Below are 18,160 nucleotides of genomic sequence, written 5' to 3' on the forward strand. Positions count from 1 at the left end.
GTGGAGAGGAGCACCACAAATGGAAAACTCAACTATTGAGCAAGTAAGCTTTTCTGGAGTTAATTCTAGGAAGGGTTGTGTCTCCTTTCTCTTACCAACAGAGATCAGGACAATGGAGAGAAGAAATGCCCGGGACATGGTGGGACAATTGGATGGGTCAGCCCCTTCTCTAAAGCAAATGGATTTTCCCCTTGCCTCCTCTCCACCTCTCTTAAATCCCCAAAGGACAAGAGAGGACCTCCTCATGCAAATGTCTTTGCTCTTCAACTACCAACCAAGGAGGCTAATGAGAGAGGTGACGTGCAATTGTCAAGATGTCTCTTGTCTAAAAGCAATATTTTCCTGAAGTGAAAATATCCTTTATAAGTGAAAGACGAGACAAGAATTAGCTTTACAAAGTCATAGTCTCATGCCTGCAGCCATCTTTTCTTTTGGATCTTTGGCCTGCCACACTTTCTATTATTCTACTATGTATTTTCTATTGTGGGAAAAAGGGAGTGGGGATTGTAAGGAGTTGCATACTATGTAGCCATAACAACATTCTTTCTAGAAAGCCAAGGTCATCCTTTGTCTCTGCACCTCTGCACCTGACCGTAACTGCATGGGTGGAACTGCCAGCATGGCGGTGGGAGATTGGACCATGGGATGGACTTATGGGTGTGGGGGCAAGATCTTGAACTTTCAACTAGGTGGGGAAAACCGGGAAGCTTTCAGATTCAGGTTTTCCCAGATGTGCCAACATGGCTCTCTTAATAAATTGGAACTTTGAGCAATACTTTGCTTCGGACTCTGATTTATTTTGGGATGCTATTTGGAACCCTGACACATAGTTCAGAAAATGCATTTGCATTTGGACAAATATGGGATGGATCGGAGGAATGTACCCCACATTCATTGATTAGTTCTCCTGGTTCAGAGAAAGGACATTTCTCTTGAAGATTAGTTTAGGAAAACCAGAGATCCTTACTCCAACTGGACATAAGGGCTAGAGCTTCTCATAAGCCATCAGAGCTTTTTTTGGTGGGGGAACATGTCACCAGAAGCAGAGTTGGCGATGCTACACAATTTCCTTTTATCCTTCTTTATTTCACCTGCTGGGTGAGGACTCAATGCCCTCCCCCCTCCCTTACTCTAGAACAGTGCTTCTCAAATAGTGGGGCGGGCCCCCCAGGGGGGGCGCGAGGCTCTGTAAAGGGGGGCTCAGCTCAAATTATTTTATATATTTTTGTTTTGCAGGTTAAAGTTTTTTAAAATATTGTGTTCCTTTAAATCCTGTGCTCCTTTAAATCTTTTCTGCTACAGTTAATAAAGCTATTCTTTGTTGTAAATTGATCCACATTTCTTTCTTTTTTTATTCTCTTATACGTTAATAAGGATACAGTGTTATGCAGAGGTGTACTTATAACAATTTTATAGACAAATGATACTATTTACAGTTGCGCGGGGTGCGCGAAATGTTTTCTTCTTCCTAGGGGGGGCATGACAGAAAATAATTGAGAAGCACTGCTCTAGAAGAACAGTCTAAACTTTGCAGTCTAAACATCTGCCCATCCTTTTGCTGAAGCCGTTTTTTTGAAGAAACATGAAAAGGGCAGCAGCAACACCTACTGGCCACAGATATTGTAACATCTGTGTTATCCCTACCAAGGCTGAAGAAATATGTCATACTTTGAAGGCCACCCAAGTTCCTTCTCCTGAAATATCAGAAACACACACAAACACAATAAGATGAGTTGAAGGACATGAGTGGAACAACACGTGCCATCTTTATTAACCCTCTTACAGAAGATATCCCAACATCTCCCATATTGTTTTTAGCAGTTTGATTTGAGGGAGGGAGCCATTTTAGGTAGCGATGATATATAATTCTGGAGCATCATGCTTCTCAAGGCTGGTCCTTCTTGACTTTAGTGATGTGCTTGAGGTTAAGGTCAAGATTTACCTGTTTATCAGGTGAGTTTCATGCTTCCATTGTCTGATTCATTTCTCCTGGTGAGAATATTTAACATGGGGACAATTCAGTTCAATGTCTAATCCAGGATAAGTGTGCAAATCTTTACGAAGAATTCATCCTAATGTCCCTTAGCCTTGGCACATACTTGTTCCAGGGGACACTTTTTAATCTGTGCCTTCACACAGTCCCTTTTATCCCAAACCAGTGAGATTGACACCCTGGGCATCCCCTGCACATTTCTTTCCCGTACTCCCGTATCCATCATCCCCTCTTGAGAGAGAGAGATACTTGTTTGCAAATGGAAATGAGCCAGCAGAGGTTTCTCATGTCTTTTCAGTTCAGGTGCCACCCTGAAAAAACAAGCTTCCCTTGTTTTTAATACTTTGATTTGGAGAGAGGCATTTGACGTAGAGATTATACAGAGGCCTGTGGCAAATAGCTTATCTGGGCTTCTCCTTCTTGATTTCAGTGGTGTGTTTGAGTTTGAGGTCAAGGAGGAACCTATTCTTCAGAAGAGTTTTATGTGGTTGATTCATTTCTGCTGGTGATAAAACACTTAGCACGTGGTCTGTAAAGCTCAACATCTAATGTAGGAATACCACACAAGACTGTACAAATCTTTACAAAATGTTCATTTTTACATCCTCTAGCCTTGACCTAAGATTTGCACCCATGAGCCTGTGTCCTCATACAATCCTCTTCTCCCACATCAAGTCTATTGTTGAAGCACCTGCCAATCATGTGTAGATGCCCAATTTTGCATCTTTTCACTCAAAGCAGAGGGGGCTGGCACCCCGTATCTTCCTCTTCCATACTCCTTTATCCATCATCCCCCTTGATGGGGACAGAGAGGCTTCCTTGCAGATGGAAGTTTGCCAGTAGATATTTCTCTCCTGTCTTTTCAGTTCAAGTACATCCAATGTGTGGTCAAAGTATTGGTTTCTTGTTTCAGGTTGAAGAGGCAGAGAGGAGGTTTTTGTCACACTTCCCCATAAGAATTCACCACCGTGCAACATGGTATCAGCACTGTTCCAGCTACCACAGTAGTAATCTGCCTCGTCTCCATCTTGCACATTGGTGATGGCCAAAGATCCTGTAGTCCCAGATCTGGTGGCAGTGAACCGATCTGGGATCCCTTCTCCCCTGCCACTACAGGCACTACAATGGACATAGCGAGGGACTTCTCCGGGTTTCTGTTGAAACCAGTAAATGCTCTTCGTACTCTGTGTTGTCATGCAGGAGAGTGTGATGGTTCCACCTGGGGTCATGGATCTGGAGGGAGGCTGAGTCCAAGAGGACTGACCATCAATGCCTTTCAGGAGGGTGGGAGGGAGAGAAAGAGTGAGGGGAGAGAAAGAAAGAATTACTGTTAAACTGATGCACCTTCCTTGGCTCTTAGAGATTTGCATGGCACCCTCTTCTTATGAGAATCGCAAGGAGATTCTCTGTTAACCCGGGAAAACTTTACCTGTGGAGTAAGTGAGGAGTGCAAGGAAGACCACAGCCCAACCCATGGTCAACTTGGTCAAGGAATATCTGCTCAGGGAGGATAATTATAACCCAATCTTCTCCTTTCCTTTAAATGACTTGAATTCTCCTCTTTATGCAAATGAGAGCTGCACTCATTGGTTCTCCTAGAATATCTTACTTCCCCAAAGCATAATAATGCTTTTAGTTTAGCCAATGACCAAAGAAAACATTTGCGTGAACGAGATCTGGAAACGGAGGAAGAATTTAAAGGTCTCAATGTGAGATCACCGTGTAGTAGATGAGTGAATCTTCTATACTGAAATACTCTACTTGGTTTCAGGTTTGAGAGCTGATGACACCAAATTTTTTTGCAGTAGCAGCATAAAGTTATATATCAATGGAAAGATAATTTAATCAAGAATGCAATGCACCAAAGTTTGTTCAATTATTTGTATTCTATGAAAGGTTATAGCCAAATGTACCCAGCAATAAAACCCAGTTAATAGTAGCAATCATTCAGTCTTAGTTTCACATTATGACAGCTGCAGAACTAAAAGACTTGGTCCACTCCATGGGAAGACGTTGTAAGGCCGTAATTCATGCTAAAGGTGACCCAACTAAGTATTAACTGACATGGTGATCATTTTTGTATATCTCATTTTTTTCTGCATGTTTCACTTTTCTTCTTCATATTTGCTATTCTAATAGCAAATCCTTAACTTTTATGAAGGATTTCCTATTAGAATAGCAGTTATAAAGAAGAAACATGAAACACATAGAAAAAAAGGAGATATGCAAAAATGATCACCATAGAAAAAAATGAGATATACAAAAATTATGAACCAAGTCTTTGAGTCTTTGAGTCAGGAAGACACCAGACATTTCAGGAGCCACCTCTGGCTATCCTTTGGCCCGCTATTATTTGGAGAATTATGAAAGTGCAACAGCAGCTCCTAATGGCCACCGATTGTGCAACATCTGTGTCATCCCCACCTGAACTGAAGACATGTAGCACTTGTGTTCCCTTGAGGACTAGCATCCTCCTTCTCATATACCAGAAAAAGGACAGCAGAAGAAACTAGTTGAAAGAGAACGAGAACATTCCTTCCTTCCTTAATTCCCTTACAGAAGACGTCACAAAGCCTCCCTTATTATTTTTAACATTTTGACTTGATGAAAGACATGTTATGCATGGATTATATGTCAGTCTGGAGCCTGGAGCTTCTCTGACCTTCTCCTTCCCAACTTTATCGGTGTGCTTGAGGTTGAGGTAAAGGAGACACCTGTTCATCAGGTGGGGTTCGTGTTTTCAGTGGCTGAACTATATCTCCTGGTAAGAACAATGAGCAGATGTTCAGTAAAGTTCAACATCTACTGTAGGAGAACCATACATGAGTGTGCAAATCTTTATCAAGTGTTCATTACAACATCCTATATATTGGCACAAACATGTCCCAGTGATCACTTTTTAACCGGTGTCCTCAGATACTCTCTTTAATTCCACTTCCAAACAAGTATTGAAGCACCTGCAAATCATCTCCAAGTTCTCCAATGTCACGTCTTCCCCTTTCAATAGTTGTACTTATAACACAGAAGGAACTGAGGCCAAGAATCTCTGGGCTTCCCTGCACCTTCTCCTCCACACTCCCTTACCCATCATCCCCCTTACTGGGCATTGAGATACTTCTCTCCAGAAGGGAATGAACTTGCAGGAATTTCTCTCCTGCTTCATCAGCTCAAGCGTCCCCAGTCAAGATCAAGGTATGTTGCTTGTGGTTTCAGTCTCGAGAGGCAGAGTGAAGGTTTTGGTCACACTTCCCCATAAGAATTCACCACCGTGCAACGCAGTAACACCACTGTTCCAACTACCACAGTAATAAACTGCCTCGTCTCCAGCTTCTGAATTGCTGATGGCCAAAGATCCTGTAGTCCCAGATCTGGTGGCCGTGAACCGATTTGGGATCCCTTCTCCCCTGCTACTGCAGCCATCACAGTGGACAAAACGGGGGGCTTCTCCTGCTTTCTGTTGATACCAGTAGATGCTGTAGGAACTCTGAGTCGTTGTGCAGGAGAGCGTAACGGTTCCACCTGGAGACACGGAGCTGGAGGGAGGCTGAGTCCAAGCGGACTGTCCATCAATGCCTTTAAATAATGGTGGGAAGAAGGGAGAGAGAGAAAAAGAGTATGTGGAGAAAAAGAAAGAAATACTGTTAAACTGATGGAACTTCATTTGCTCTGAGCCATTTGCAAACTCTTATGAGAATCACAGCCAAATTCTCTCTTGTTCCAGGAAAACTTTACCTAAGAAGTAAGTGAGGAGTGCTAAGAAAATCACAGCCCAACCCATGGTCAACGTTGGCAAGGAATGTCCCTCTATAGAGGAAAATTATAACCTTCTTCAAATCTTCTCCTTTCCTTAAATGCCCCTGCATTCCCCTTTCATGCAAATGAGATCTGCTCTCATTGGTCCTCTTAGAAAACTTTCTTCCCCAAAAGCATTTTGAGGCCCTCTGGTTTAACCAATCAGCAGAGGAAACCTTTGCATACAGGAGTTTTGGAAACCGGGATGAATTAAAAGTCTCAATTACAAATGAAAGTGTGCTGCTTGTAGAACAGGAAAACTTCTCAATTTCTTCAAAGACACATTCTTTATAATGTGAAATTGACATGGAAATGATACATGAAATTCTGCAATTCTAACTTAATCTCAACAGTGTGCAGACCCACCAGACTAGGCAAAAAGAGGAGCTTCCTCCTCCACTTGGACATATGGGCTAAGGTGGTCATAAGAAACCCCATTATTCTTTTTTTATTAATATTGAGAAGAAGCCTTCAAAGGAGAGTTGGTGGTCCCAACCTTTTCCTTTTATCCTGCCTATTTCAGGTGTTCTGGGAGGGATCAGCGCCTCCCTCACTGTAAAGAAGAGAGGAGAAATTTCAGGAGCCACATCTGACCATGCTTTAGCTGAAGTCCTTTCGAGAACTACGAAAGGGCATCAGCAGCCCCTACTGGCTGCTGATATTGCGACATCTGTGTTATCCCCACCTGGGCTGAAGAAATGCAGTGTTTTGTGCCCCTAGAGGGCCATCGTCTTCCTTCTGTTTAAATATCACAAAAAGAAGAGAGAGAAAAGATAAGGGGAAGGAGAACAAAAATGTGCCTTCTTTCCTAATCCTCTTACGGAACATGTCACAAAGCCTCCCTTGTTTTTCATACTTTGATTTGAAGAAAGACATTTTTTGTAGAGATTACCTATATCTCTGTGACATTGTCCTTCCCTGAAGGATACTCAAAGTTGGGTTGCTTCTTGATTCAGGCTGAAGACGAACAAGGAGGGTCTTTGCCACAATTCCTCATGCCACAAACCTGCTCCATGGACCACTTTTCCCTGCTGTGTCCTTCTACCATTCCATTTATCCTTCTCCCTGTTCAGTGCTGAATAAGCTCAAAATGATCTCTTCCTTCTCCAATTTTTCATCTGTTCCTTTCACAGTTTCTGCTCGGAACACAAGAGCCATGGGGCTGTTTGCTTCCCATGAAGTTCTCTCCGGTTCCTTTCACCTCCTTGGAAGGGTCTGAGCGAATCCTTTCAAGATGGAAATCAACATATAGGTCTTTCTCTCCTGCATATTCAGTTCAAGTGTCCACAGTCACAGGTTCAAGGGTTGTGGCTTGTGGTTTCAGGCAGAAGAGGCAGAGAGGAGGTTTTTGTCACACTTCCCCATAAGAGTTTACCACTGTGCAACGCGGTAGCTGCACTTTTCCAGTTACCACAGTAATAAACTGCCTCGTCTCCAGCCTCTGCATTGGTGATGGTCAAAGATCCTGTACTCCCAGATCTGGTGGCTGTGAACCGATCTGGGATCCCTTCTCCCCTGCTGCAGCTTTCACAGTGGACAAAACGGGGGCCTTCTCCTGCTTTCTGTTGATACCAGCCAATCCAGTAGGAAGTGTGAGTTGTTGAACAAGAGAGTGTAACGGTTCCACCTGGGGACACGTTGCTGGAGGGAGGCTGAGTCCAAGTGGACTGACCATCAATGCCTGTCAAGAGTTGGGGTAGGGAGAGAAAGAGCAGGGAGAGAAATAGAAAGAAATCCTATTAAATTGATGCATCTTCCTTTGCATTGACCATTGACAAGGGACCAAGTTCTGAGAATCAATCAACCAAATCCTCTCTTGGCCCAGGAGTAATGTTACCTGTGCAGTAAGTGAGGAGCGCAAGGAATAACACAGACCAAACCATGGTCAACTTTGGCCAAGGAATGTCCTTCTAGGAAAGAATATTATCACCTTCTTCAAATGTTCTTCTTTCTTTTCCTTAAATGCCCCTTGCTTTCTCTTCTCATGCAAATGAGATCTGCACACATTGGTTCTATTAGTATATTGTATCCCCCAAAACATGTTGAGGTTTTCTAGTTTATCCAATGACCAGAGGACACATTTGCATAGAGGAGATTTGGAAACCTGGACGAATTAAAAGGTCTCAATTAAAAACCAAACTCTGCTGTTTGAGGAGGAGGGAAATTTCTGAACTTCTTCAAAAACGCCTTACTTCAAATTGTCATCATAATAATCGATGAAATTGTCTGACTCTACTTAATCACAATAACATGTAAAACCTAATTTACAAATGCAATAGGATTAGGAGTGTAATATTTTTTTTCAAAATTGAAAAATTACAATTGGAGGGCAAAGGAAGAGAACCATATGGGCTAAGGCAGGTCACAAGCAATCCTCTCTCTTTTTCTTTTAATGTTTGGAACAATCCACCGGAAGTAGAATTGGAGGACATAACTATTTCTTTTTCTCCTGCATCTTTCATCTGTTCTGTGGGGGAAATCAGCGACCTCCTCCTTCCCTTCCTCTCAAGGAAGAAGCCAGACATTTCAGGAGCCACCTCTGGCTATCCTTTGGCCCACTATTATTTGGAGAATTACAAAAGTGCAACAGCAGCTCCTAACAGCCACCGATTGTGCAACATCTCTGTCATCCCCACCTGGACTGAAGACATGTAGCACTTGTGTTCCCTTGAGGACTAGCATCCTCCTTCTCCTCATATTCCAGAAAAAGGTCAGGGGAAAAAATAAGTTGAAAGAGAAATAAATGGTGCCTCCCTTCGTAATTCCCTTACAGAAGACGTCACAAAGCCTCCCTTAATATTTTTCAACATTTTGACTTGAGGAAAGACATGTTATGTATGGATTATATGTCAGTCTGGAGCCTGGAGCTTCTCTGAGCTTCTCCTTCCCAACTTTATCGGTGTGCTTGAGGTTGAGGTAAAGAAGACACCTGTTCATCAGGTGGGGTTCATGTTTTCAGTGGCTGAGCTATATCTCCTGGTAAGAACAATGAGCAGATGTTCGGTAAAGTTCAACATCTACTGTAGGAGAACCACACATGAGTGTGCAAATCTTTATCAAGTGTTCATTCCGACATCCTATATATTGGCACAAACATGTCCCAGGGATCCCTTTTTAACCAGTGTCCTCAGATACTCTCTTTAATCCCACTTCCAAACAAGTGTTGAAGCACCTGCAAATCATCTCTAGTTCTCCAATGTCACATCTTCCCCTTTCAACAGTTGTACTTATAACACAGAAGGAACTGAGGACAAGAATCTCTGGGCTTCCCTGCACTCTTCTCCTCCATACTCCTGTACCCATCATCCTCTGTCCTGGGCATTGAGGGACTTCTCTACAGAAGGTGATGAACTTATAGGAATGTTTGTCCTGAATAATCAGCTCATGACTCCCCAGTCAAGATCAAGGTATGTTACTTGTGGTTTCAGTCTCAAGAGGAAGAGTGAAGGTTTTTGTCACACTTCCCCATAAGAATTCACCACCGTGTAACACAGTAACACCACTATTCCAACTACCACAGTAATAAACTGCCTCGTCTCCGGCTTCTGCATTGGTGATGGCCAAAGATCCTGTACTCCCAGATCTGGTGGCAGTGAACCGATTTGGGATCCCTTCTCCCCTGCTGCAGCCATCACAGTGGACAAAACGGGGGCCTTCTCCTGCTTTCTGTTGATACCAGTCAATGCTGTGGGAACTCTGAGTTGTTGAACAAGAGAGAGTAACGGTTCCACGTGGGGACACGGAGCTGGAGGGAGGCTGAGTCCAAGTGGACTGACCCTCAATGCCTTTCAAGAGTTGGGGTGCAGGCAGAGTGGAGAGAGAGAAAAGGAAAGAAACACTGTTAAACTGATGCATTTTCCTTTGCATTCACCATGTTCTGAGAATCAGTCAACCAAATCCTCTCGTTACCTGTGAGGAGTGCAAGGAAGAACACAGACCACACCATGGTCAGCTTTGGCCAAGGAATGTCCTTCTAAGAAAGAATATTATCACCTTCTTCAAATCTTCTCCCTTCTTTTCCTTAAATGCCCCTTGCTTTCTCTTCTCACGCAAATGAGATCCGCACTCATTGGTTCTACTAGAATATTTTATTTGCCACAGCATGAGGAGGATTTTTAGTTTAGCCAACGACCAGAGGACACATTTGCATAAAGGAGATTTGGAAACCTGGACGAATTAAAAGATCTCAATTAAAAACCAAACTCTGCTGCTTGAGGTCGAGGGAAATTTCTGAACTTCTTCAAAAACGCCTTACTTCAAATTGTCATCATAATAATCGATGAAATTGTCTGACTCTACTTAATCACAATAACATGTAAAACCTAATTAACAAATGCAATAGGATTAGGAGTGTAATATTTTTTTTCAAAATGGAAAAACAAAGGAAAAACCACAATTTGAGGGTGAAAGGAGAGAACCATATGGGCTAAGGCAGATCATAAGCAATCCTCTCTCTTTTTCTTTTAATGTTGCAACAATCCACCTATAAGTATTTATCCATAACTATTTCCTTTTCTCCTGCATCTTTCATCTGTTCCGTGGTGGAATCAGCGACCTCCTCCTTCCCTTCCACTCAAGGAAGAAGCCAGACAGTTCAGGAGCCACATCTGGCCATCCTTTAGCCTGTTATTATTTGGAGAATCACAAAAGTGCAAACACAGCTCCTACCGGCCACTGATTGCGCAACATCTGTGAACTGAAGACATGTAGCACTTGTGTTCCCTTGAGGACTAGCATCCTCCTCCTCCTCATATACCAGAAAAAGGACAGTGGAAGAAAAGAGTTGAAAGAGAATGAGAGCATGCCTTCCTTCCTTAATTCCCTTACAGAAGACATCACAAAGCCTCCCTTAATACTTTTAACATTTTGACTTGACGAAAGACATGTTATGTATGGATTATATGTCAGTCTGGAGCCTGGAGCTTCTCTGAGCTTCTCCTTCCCAACTTTATCGGTGTGCTTGAGGTTGAGGTAAAGGAGACAGCTGTTCATCAGGTGGGATTCGTGTTTTCAGTGGCTGAGCTATATCTCCTGGTAAGAACAATGAGCAGATGTTCGGTAAAGTTCAACATCTATTGTAGGAGAACCACACATGAGTGTGCAAATGTCTACCAACTGTTCATCCCGACATCCTATATAGTGGCACAAACAAGTCCCAGTGATCCCTTTTTAACCAGTGTCCTCATCTACTCCCTTGAATCCCACTTCCAAACAAGTGTTGAAGCACCTGCAAATCATCTCCAGCTTCTCCAATGTCACGTCTTCCCCTTTCAACATTTGTACTTATAACACAGAAGGAACTGAGGCCAAGAATCTCTGGGCTTTCCTGCACCCTTCTCCTCCAGACTCCTGTACCCATCATCCTCTGTCCTGGGCATTGAGGGACTTCTCTACAGAAGGTGATGAACTTATAGGAATGTCTGTCCTGCATAATCAGCTCAAGTGTCCCCAGTCAAGATTAAGGTATGTTGCTTGTGGTTTCAGTCTCAAGAGGAAGAGTGAAGGTTTTGGTCACACTTCCCCATAAGAATTCACCACCGTGTAACGCAGTAGCACCACTGTTCCAACTACCACAGAAATAAACTGCCTCGTCTTCAGCCTCTGCATTGGTGATGGCCAAAGATCCTGTACTCCCAGATCTGGTGGCCGTGAACCGATTTGGGATCCCTTCTCCCCTGCTGCAGCCGTCACAGTGGACAAAACGGGGGCCTTCTGCTTTCTGTTGATACCAGCCAATGCGGTAGGAACTCTGAGTTGTTAAACAGGAGATTGTAACAGTTTCACCTGGGGACACGGAGCTGGAGGGAGGCTGAGTCCAAGTGGTCTGACCATCAGTCCCTTTAAATAATAGTGGGAGGAAGGGAGAGCGAGAAAGAGTGAGTGGAGAAAAAGAAAGAGATACTGTTAAACTGATGTATCTTCATTCGCTCTGAGCCATTTGCAAACTCTTATGAGAGTCACAGCCAAATTCTCTCTTCTTCCAGGAAAACTTTACCTGAGAAGTAAGTGAGGAGTGCTAAGAAAATCACAGCCCAACCCATGGTCAACTTTGGAAAGGAATGTCCCTCTATAGAGGAAAATTATAACCTTCTTCAAATCTTCTCCTTTCCTTAAATGCTCCTGTATTCCCCTTTCATGCAAATGAGATCTGCTCTCATTGGTCCTCTTAGAACACTTTCTTCCCCCAAAGCATTTTGAGGCCCTCTGGTTTAACCAATCAGCAGAGGAAACCTTTGCATACAGGAGATTTGGAAACCGGGATGAATTAAAAGTCTCAATTACAAATGAAAGTGTGCTCCTTGTAGAACAGGAAAACTTCTCAATTTCTTCAAAGACACTTCTTTATAATGTGAAATTGACATGGAAAGGATACATGAAATTCTGCAATTCGAACTTAATCCCAACAGTGTGCAGAACCACCAGACTAGGCAAAAAGAGGAGCACCATCCTCTACTTGGACATATGGGCTAAGGTGGTCATAAAAAATCCTCATATTCTTTTTTATTATTCTTTGGAAGAAGCCACCAGAAGCAGAGTTGGTGGTCCCAACCTTTTCCTTTTATCCTGCCTATTTCAGGTGTTCTCGGAGAGATCAGTGCCTTCCTCACTGTAAAGAAGAGAGGAGACATTTCAGGAGGCACATCTGACCATGCTTTGGCTGAAGTCCTTTTTTGGAGAATCTAAGAAAGGGGATCAGCAGCCCCTACTGGCCGCTGATATTGCAACATCTGTTTTGAACATTCCCATGCTGTGTCCTTCGACAATTGCCTTTATCCATCTTCCTGTTCAGGTACTGAAGCAGCTGGAAACTATCTCTACCTTCTCCTATTTTTCATCTTTCACAGTTTCTGTTCAGACCCCCAGAGCCTGTGACCAGGGGGCTGTTTGCTTCCCTTGAATTCCTCTCTCCTGTGCCTATCACCTCTGTGGAGGAGACCGAGAGACCCATTCCTCTTTCTTTTTGAAAAGGTTTTTATTTGTATTTCTCATACACACATTCGCAAATACACAATCTCATTACCATTATTCATAATATGTGTTCTTTTTGGACATTTAGAACAATTCTTTCCTCCTCCTAAAATTAAAGATATAATCAAGATTGCTTTCAATTAAAGGTCTCAATTAAAAACAAAACTCTGCTGTTTGAGAAAGAGGGAAATTTCTGAACTTCTTCAAAAATGCCACACTTCAAATTGACATCGAAATGATCGATGAAATTGTCTGACTCTACTTAATCTCAACAACATGTAAAAACAAATTTAGTTGTACTTATAATACAGAAGGAACTGAGGCCAAGAATCTCTGGGCTTCCCTGCACTCTTTTCCTCCATACTCCTGTACCCATCATCCCCAGTCCTGAGCATTGAGGGACTTCTCTGCAGAAGGTGATGAACTTGCAGGAATTTCTCTCCTGCTTTATCAACTCAAGTGTCCCAGTCATAGATCAAGGTATGTTGCTTGTGGTTTCAGTCTCAAGAGGAATAGTGAAGGTTTTGGTCACACTTCCCCATAAGAAATTACCAACGTGCAACACAGTACCAGCACTGTTCCAACTACCGCAATAATAAACTGCCTCATCTCCAGCTTCTGCATTGGTGATGGCCAAAGATCCTGTAGTCCCAGATCTGGTGGCAGTGAACCGATTTGGGATCCCTTCTCCCCTGCTGCAGACATCACAGTGGACAAAACGGGGGCCTTCTCCTGCTTTCTGTTGATACCAGTGAATATAGTTGGTACTCTGAGTTGTGCAGGAGAGCGTAACGGTTCCACCTGGGGACACGGAGCTGGAGGGAGGCTGAGTCCAAGTGGACTGACCATCAATGCCTTTCAGGAAGTGGCACAGGGAGAGAAAGAGTGAGGGGAGAAAAAGAAAGAAATACTGTTTAACTGATGCAACTTCGTTCCCTCTGAACCATTTCCATGTGAACCTTTTCTTATGAGAGTCACAGCCAAAATCTCTCTTGTTCCAGGAAAGCTTTACCTGAGAAGTAAGTGAGGAGTGCTAAGAAAATCACAGCCCAACCCATGGTCAACTTTGGAAAGGAATGTCCCTCTATAGAGGAAAATTATAACCTTCTTCAGATCTTCTCCTTTCCTTAAATGCCCCTGGATTCCCCTTTCATGCAAATGAGATCTGCCCTCATTGGTCCTCCTAGAAAACTTTCTTCCCCCAAAGCATTTTGAGGTCCTCTGGTTTAACCAATCAGCAGAGGAAACCTTTGCATACAGGAGATTTGGAAACCGGGATGAATTAAAAGTCTCAATTACAAATGAAAGTGTGCTGCTTGTAGAACAGGAAAATTTCTCAATTTCTTCAAAGACACATTCTTTATAATGTGAAATTGACATGGAAAGGATACATGAAATTCTGCAATTCGAACTTAATCCCAACAGTGTGCAGAACCACCAGACTAGGCAAAAAGAGGAGCACCATCCTCCACTTGGACATATGGGCTAAGGTGGTCATAATAAATCCACATATTCTTTTTTTATTAATATTTGGAAGAAGCCTTCAAAGGAGAGTTGGTGGTCCCAAAGTTTTCCTTTTATCCTGCCTATTTCAGGTGTTCTGGGAGAGATCAGCGCCTTCCTCACTGTAAAGAAGAGAGGAGACATTTCAGGAGCCACATCTGACCATGCTTTGGCTGAAGTCCTTCTTTGGAGAACTACGAAAGGGCATCAGCAGCCCCTACTGGTCGCTGATATTGCAACATCTGTGTTATCCCCACCTGGGCTGAAGAAATGCAGTGTTTTCTGTCCCTAGAGGGCCATTTCTTCCTTCTGTTTAAATATCACAAAAAGAAGAGAGAGAAAAGATAAGAGGAAGGAGAACAAAAATGTGCCTTCTTTCCTAATTCTCTTTCAGAAGATGTCACAAAGCCTCCCTTGTTTTTCATACTTGGATTTGAAGAAAGACATTTTTTGTAGAGATTACCTATATCTCTGTGACATTATCCTTCCCTGGGCTTCTCCTTCTTGATGTTAGCGGTGTGCTTGAGTTTGTGGAAAAAAGGTCCATGCTGCTCAGATGAATTCCATGGTTTTGGTGGCTGATTTGTTTCATTTAGTATGTGGCTGGTTGAGCTTGATATCTAACGAAGGAGAACCATACTTGAGTGTCAATCTTTATGAACTCTTCATCCTTACATCCTACAGGCATGGGGCATCCTTGTCCCATGGACCATTTTTTCAGCCAGTGTCTTCATACAATTCCCTTATTTCGCCATCTCCCATCAAGTGTCGAACCATCTGACTATCATCTCTAGCTTCTACAATTTGATATCTCCTTCTTTCAAAATTAGAACTCACAGCTCAGGAGGAAGGGCTGAGACAATGAGTCCGTGAGTTCCCCTGTAGCCGTCTCACCCACCCTCCTGTGCTCATCCTTCCCCAATGCTGGGCATTTTGAGATATCTTTGCTAACCGGGATGAATCCGCTTGTGTCTTCCCAGTTCAAGAGTCTCCAGTCGTAGATCAAGTTGGGTTGCTTCTTGGTTCATGCCGAAGAGGAAGAGTGAGGTTTTTTGCCATACTTCCTCATGCCACAAACCTGCCCCAGGGACCACTTTCCCATGCTGTGTCCTTCGACAATTGCCTTTATCCATCTTCCTGTTCAGGTACTGAAGCAGCTGGAAACCATCTCTGCCTTCTCCTATTTTTCATCTTTCACACTTTCTGTTCAGACCACCAGAGCCTGTGACCAGGGGGCTGTTTGCTTCCCTTGGACTCCTCTCTCCTATGCCTATCACCTCTGTGGAGGAGACCGAGAGACCCATTCCTCTTTCGTTTTGAAAAGGTTTTTATTTGTATTTCTCATACACACATTCGCAAATGCACAATCTCATTACCATTATTCATAATATGTGTTCTCTTTGGACATTTAGAACAATTCCTTCCACCTCCTAAAATTGAAAATATAATCGAGATTGCTTTCCTGCCATCCCAATACACCCATCTTACTTGGCGAAAACCCAACTTCTCCTTCCCTCCCCTTTTCTCCTTCCCTCCCTTCTTCGCTCCTTCTCTACTGTCTTCTTTCCTCCTCTCCTTTCCCTCCTCTTCTTCCCCTTCCACTCGCCCACTCCTCCGCTCTTCTTCTCTTCCCTACCCTCTCTCCAGCTCTTATTTCCCCTCCATTTGTTCCGGAGAGACCCCTTTTAAGTTGGAAAGAAACGTACAACTCTTTCTCTCCTGCATCTTCAGATGAAGGTCCCCAGTGTCAGGTCAAGGGCGGCTGCTTTTGGTTTCAGTCTCAAGAGGAAGAGAGGAGGTTTTTGTCACACTTCCCCATAAGAATTCACCACCGTGGATCGCATTGCCTGCACTGTTCCAACTACCACAGAAATAATCTCCCTCGTCTTCATCCTCTGCATTGGTGATGGCCAAAGATCCTGTACTCCCAGATCTGGTGGCCGTGAACCGATTTGGGATCCCTTCTCCCCTGCTGCAGCTGTCACAGTGGACAAAACGGGGGCCTTCTCCTGCTTTCTGTTGATACCATCCAATGCTGTAGGAACTCTGAGTTGTTAAACAGTTGATTGTAACAGTTTCATCTGGAAACACGGAGCTGGAGGGAGGCTGAGTCCAAGTGGTCTGACCATCAGTCCCTTTAAATAATAGTGGGAGGAAGGGAGAGAGAGAAGGAGTGAGGGGAGAAAAGGAAAGCAATACTGTTAAACTGATGCATCTTCATTTGCTCTGAGCCATTTGCAAACTCTTATGAGAATCACAGTCAAATTCTCTCTTCTTCCAGGAAAACTTTACCTGAGAAGTAAGTGAGGAGTGCTAAGAAAATCACAGCCCAACCCATGGTCAACTTTGGAAAGGAATGTCCCTCTATAGTGGAAAATTATAACCTTCTTCAGACCTTCTCCTTTCCTTTCCTTAAATGCCCCTTGCTTTCTCCTTCCATGCAAATGAGATCTGCCGTCATTGGTCCTCCTAGAAAACTTTCTTCCCCAAAAGCATTTTGAGGTCCTCTGGTTTAACCAATCAGCAGAGGAAACATTTGCATAGAAGAGATTTGGAAACCAGGAGGAATTTAAAGGTCTCAATTGAAAATGAAAGTGTGCTGCTTGTAGATGAGAAAAACTTGTGAATTTCTTCAAACACACTTCTTTATACGTGAAATTGACATGGAAAGGATGCATGAAATTCCGCAACTCCACATAACCTCAACAGTGTGTACAACGACCTGCCTCAGGAAAAACAGGAGCACCATGCTCCATTTGGACCTATGGGCTAAGATAGTCATAAGAAATCCCCATATTCTTTTTTTATTAATATTTGGAAGAAGCCACCAGAAGCAGAGTTGGTGGTCCCAACCTTTTCCTTTTATCCTGCCTATTTCAGGTGTTCTGGGAGAGATCAGCGCCTCCCCCACTGTACAGAAGAGAGGAGACATTTCAGGAGTCACATCTGACAATGCTTTGGCTGAAGTCCTTCTTTGGAGAACTACGAAAGGGCAGCAGCAGCCCCTACTGGCCGCTGATATTGCAACATCTGTGTTATCCCCACCTGGGCTGAAGAAATGCAGCGTTTTCTGTCCCTAGAGGGCCATCTCTTCCTTCTGTTTAAATATTACAAAAAGAAGAGAGAGAAAAGATAAAGGGAAGGAGAACAAGAACCTGCCTTCTTTTCTAATTCTCTTACAGAAGATGTCACAAAGCCTCCCTTGTTTTTCATACTTGGATTTGAAGAAAGACATTTTCTGTAGAGATTATATATATTATATACGTCTGTGGCATTGTCCTTCTCTGGGCTTCTCCTTCTTGATTTTAGTGGTGTGCTTGAGTTTCAACCAAAGGAGGTCCATTCTGCTCAGATGAATTTCATGTTTTGGGTGGCTGATTCCTTTCATTTAGTATGTGGTTGGTTCAACTCGACATCTAACGTAGGAGAACCACACTTGAGTGTCAATCTTTATGAACTCTTCATCCTTACATCCTACAGACATTGGGCAAACATGCCCCAGGGGCCACTTTTTAGCCTGGGTCTTCATACAATTCCCCTTTTCCTCATCTCTCATCTAGTATCGAACCATCTGAACATCAACTCTAGTAGAATTGTACCTTCTACAATTTTATATTTTTCCCAATAAGAACATTTAGTATGTCGGTTGGTTGAGTTCAACATCTCATATAGGAGACCACACATGAGTGTCAATCTTTATGAACTCCTCATCCTTACATCCAGAAGACATGGGGCTAACTTGCCCCAACGTCCAGTTTTTAGCCTGGGCCTTCATACAATTCCTTATTTCCCCATCTCCCATCTAGTGTTCGAACCATCTGAACATCATCTCTAACTTCTACGATTTGATAGCTTCTTCTTTCAAAATTAGAACCTACAGCTCAGGGTGAAGGGTTGAGAAGT

At 43.2% G+C, this 18,160-nt stretch overlaps 2 gene segments (V, D, J or C); both read right to left on the minus strand.

Moving 5' to 3' along the window:
- Nucleotides 1-170, minus strand: part of LOC309399272 (immunoglobulin lambda-1 light chain-like) — a 145,329-nt gene extending 145,159 nt beyond the window's left edge. The window contains exon 1 of the V gene segment in view: nt 96-170.
- Nucleotides 1-18,160, minus strand: part of LOC309399270 (immunoglobulin lambda-1 light chain-like) — a 205,068-nt gene that overhangs the window by 151,432 nt on the left and 35,476 nt on the right.

Source organism: Natrix helvetica (genome assembly GCF_964273705.1).
Source record: "Natrix helvetica genome assembly, chromosome: 14".
NCBI classification, from domain to species: domain Eukaryota; kingdom Metazoa; phylum Chordata; class Lepidosauria; order Squamata; family Natricidae; genus Natrix; species Natrix helvetica.